Source organism: Belonocnema kinseyi, chromosome 7 (assembly GCF_010883055.1).
Source record: "Belonocnema kinseyi isolate 2016_QV_RU_SX_M_011 chromosome 7, B_treatae_v1, whole genome shotgun sequence".
Classification (NCBI taxonomy): domain Eukaryota; kingdom Metazoa; phylum Arthropoda; class Insecta; order Hymenoptera; family Cynipidae; genus Belonocnema; species Belonocnema kinseyi.
In genome coordinates this window covers 69654528-69658795 of record NC_046663.1, presented here as the reverse complement: position 1 = coordinate 69658795, position 4268 = coordinate 69654528, and the positions used below count along the sequence as shown (strand labels likewise).

General features: G+C 27.3%; 1 protein-coding gene across 5 annotated transcripts in view; it reads right to left on the bottom strand.

Annotated features, from left to right (window-relative positions):
- Positions 1–4268, bottom strand: part of LOC117176137 (cystinosin homolog) — a 30418-nt gene that overhangs the window by 18910 nt on the left and 7240 nt on the right. For 2 of the 5 annotated variants that reach the window (XM_033366208.1, XM_033366216.1), the window contains exon 1: positions 3107–3573. The exons of 2 other annotated variants lie outside the window; for them this stretch is intronic. The gene's annotated coding sequence lies outside the window, so the exon portion shown is untranslated. Of the gene's footprint in view, positions 1–3106; positions 3574–4268 lie in introns of those variants that run through there. One more of the 5 variants, XM_033366212.1, reaches the window with a different exon arrangement.

The window sequence follows — 4268 nt, the reverse complement described above, 5'->3', positions numbered from 1 at the left end:
AGTTAATATATAAACGGTGTGAGTGTTAGAATAGGTTAACAATTTGTTTTTCTTTCTACATGCATTATTATTAATTATCTTTTATGCATTTTATGTCTTGTTGCAAAACGCTTTTCTATATATATATATATATATTGTGTAATTTTAATTTAAACTGGAAATCATTTGATTACATAATAACCACTAAGAAAAATTATTGAAAATGTTACATTCATATTGTACTAAAAATGAGGAGACGCTTCCGCTGGACGCCTACGTAAATTGACACTTCCGCAATGAAATAATTTTTAGTTAAATCAAGTTATCTACTGTTTCTCTTCAAACTTCACTTGGTTTACTTTCTGAGCATGGTGACTTGATTTGATGACAGAGTCCACCATTTAATTTATAATTTTTTTATATAAGAATTATATGCACAATATAAATAATGAATATGATGTAATTAGAACGAAAATTAAAAAATTATTTTAAAAAAGTAATTAAAAGAAATATTATATACGAAAATCCACTTATTTGCCTTTTACTTTTACAATTTCAACCTTGACGCGGTAAAAAAACCTATATCGGTGACTTAAAACGATATAATAGACCAAGGTAGACAACTCTAAGTAATTTTTATCTTCGTGATATTTTCCTGCCATTCTGAAATCGGAGTTCTTTCTGATTACTTTGATGTATAGAATCATTTTATTTGATTTTCGTATATTTAACACTCATTTCATAAATACTAAATCCAACATTTTCAGACAATTTACGAGATTTAAATAATTTAAAGAAAATTTATTTCTGAAACTTATAGATTCTGAACTTGAGGTTTTCTGTATATTAAGATTCAACTTATATAACTTTAGCTATATTAATCTCAAGTTACACACGAAATTCGCGTTACGGAAAGACAAATTTCAAGGAATGCAAAACATTGGGCTTGATTAAGCTAACGAATAAAGTAGTTTTCAACTCGATAAGAGAAATTTTTGTTTGCATTAAAGTTCAATAAACTACAATTATTATTATCTATAAGCACATAGCCAAATGACATAATCGTACTTGACTTCTACCTGAGGATACGGATTTAAAAAGAGTCACATCTTAAATTTGACTCTCAGGTTAACTCTTATGTTAAATCAACTTATAAACTGTGAGCTTTACAACAAGATCTTGTAAAAAATTGATTGCGCTTATCTCTTAGAAAAGCTTAAGCAGCTCTTTCTAGGATCGACTTTTAATTCCAGGAAGCAAAAACTATTTTATACTCCAGCAACAAAAAGAAACCCTGGTGGAAACAAGTTTTACAATCCTACACTTTAAAAATTTGTATAACTTTCTAATAATACATTTTTTACTTTGTTGTAAAAATCTACACGATATTACAAAAAAACGACTGGATTTTCATTTTAATTTAGGTGTTTAAATTCATAAAGACACTTTCAATTTTAAGCAAATTGTTGTATAAAATTACGAATTTTCACCAAAAAAAGGATATAAAACTAATATAATTTTTATATGAATCTACAAATAAATACAATAATTTACAACCAAAAATTAGAGAAAAGTACGAATTCTTTCTATTATTCAGACGAATTGTATAATTTTTGTTTATTTTATCGTAGTTTTAACTTCCTACCAGAAAAAGTTTTTCTTTTTTGACCTAGGATGACAAATAGTTAGAAAATTGCAATGATATTGCTTCTATGTTTAAACTTCAAAGGAATGGAGGAACATTAAAATATAATAATGAATAATCCTTATTAAACAAAACAAAAACCTAAGGTTTAAATTATTTTCCAAATATATAGCAATTGATTTGACACCATATATGTCATTTAAAATTATGTCTTTGCAATGTTATTAACATTTATTATTCTAGGTCGAAAAAGAACAACTTTTGGACTGCAAATAAAAACTGAACTACAAAATAAAACACTCAAAGTGGAAAACATTTGAATTTTAAACTTTTAAAATATAAACTTAAACATTTTTCAACCAAAATTTCAAATGGATAAATGGATATTGTAAATATTTGTCATCCTAGGTCGAAAAAGAACACATTTTGTATGCAAAATCCGTAAATTCCAATAGAATCTTATAGTTCTAAATTTGTATCGTTGTATTTTTTTTCTAAATTCTTACAAGAAATTGAAACTACAATAAATACATGAATACAAAAAATAAAAAGACTACAAATTTCGTCCCAATAATAGAAAAAAGTTATACTTTCCTGTAATTTTGTTTGTAACTTATAGTATTTATTTTTAGATTTTTGTGAAAATTGTCGGCGAAGAACTTGAATTTAATATGAAATAGGATTAACGGCAGATTATAAATTGAAACATGTAAATTTATAATCTATTTTGTTGGTTATAATTTTTAATAAATAAAAATAGTAAAAACTGTGTAAGTAAAGAAATTAATATCGATATAATTATTACAATTTGTATTTTCTTTTATTTACATTATTATTTTCTCTTATTATCCGTTTTTCTTTTATCTTGAAAAACAATTTGAAAACAGACTAAATAATTTTCTCGTATAACCTGAAAATCATTCTCATAGCAGGTTAATTTTTTGATAAATTTGGTAGCTCATAAAATTGTAAACCTTATCTACCATTTTTCTCATTACACTTAAACGCCATATCTCAGTAAACACATTTTTTATTTGAACCGCAGACTTTTGAAACAGGTAATAGTGCTACAAGTTTCCTTCCATCTCAAGGCTAAGAACACAGATAATTAAAAAGAAGTTTCATCTAAATAAAATTTACCATATTAACCTTCAAATTGTTTTTCTGATTGAGAAAGAGGACACTTATTAACAAATTCTTTTCTTAAAATTCAATTTAATACATAAAGAAATGTTCAGGCAGCTAAAAATAAAGTACTTTTATTTGATGATTCCAAATTCAGCTCGTTTGTCGACTACCGAAAGATTCTAATTTTATTATTTGCTTTATCAAATAAGTTTCTTGAAGACTACAATGTAATTTTAATATGGCAGTGTACCGGAAAAATTCGGCTATTCGTATCGAAATTTTGGTATAAACAGTCTCATTTTCAGGTCGCCCTGATATAAATAAAATTAAAGGAAGGCATGAAGACCCTTTTACCTTACACAGAAGACCAAACAGAAAATTGAAATTCAAGTCGTTCTTCGGCTCCCGTTTCAAGGTAGAGCCGACGTCCTGAGGCTAAGTAAAATCCAGCTTGTCGACCCGGATCCTGATTCGTGCAATCAGTTTTTTTCCGGTTGTTTTTCTGTTGAAAATCCTTGTTGAAACGCCAGTTTTTTCAGAAAAATATTTAACTGATATCCAATAAATTACAAATTTCAGCCACCTCCGAGAATTTCGCCTTTCCTCCAGACTCGAAAATAAGTCGAATATTTTCTCCCCATTCGAATCAAATCTCACGAAACTGTCACCGACTCGTTGACTGACTACTATCAACTCCCCAGTTTTTTTATCTTAAAAATTTTAAACAATTATCTTAAATGGGAACGTAACTGAAAGTACGATTATACTCCTCACAGAATCGCGTCCACGTTCGGAATGACTCGAGTCACTCAACATCCTCCAATAAGTATACAGAGTACAGACGACTTCCCGGTTGATCCATATCACTATCAATCCCCCCTTTTCTTGCGTGACACGCATTTTTTAAGTTATAATTTTTTAATGTTTTAAAATTTCTATTGTATTCTGTAGATTCATTTTCATTTTAAAATGACTTTTAGTAATTTATATCAGAGTGCCTATAAATAACATTTATAATTTATTTTATTGTGTATTTATTTTTCACTTTCAAAAATGATTCATCGATAAATTTGGTGAATATCATACCTTTTTTTGGAAATATTAAAAATTTTTTTAATGATCAAATTCGAATTTTTTTTATTGTTGACACAGTAAAAAAACTTCTAATTAGGGGAGATACAATCAACTTTTTGAAGAAAAATATTTTTTCTTTTATTATTGTTATCTGTTATTATTACAGAAATGAAGAAAAAAATGTAAAAAGTTATCATGATGATTTAGCATAAACGGGACCAACAATGACTCATTGCTGCCAAAGGCTTTATCTATTCTATAGAATACCCCCATTTCTGGTATTCAACAAAAATGTTTTAATACCAAACACTTTTCAAAAAAATATTGTCAATTACTTTTTTTAACGTTAGGCATTAACGAGCTGAAAATTCTGTAACGGTAGACAGTTCGAAAAAAAACAATATCAGTATTCATTAAGGGGCCATTTAGAAACTACGTTATC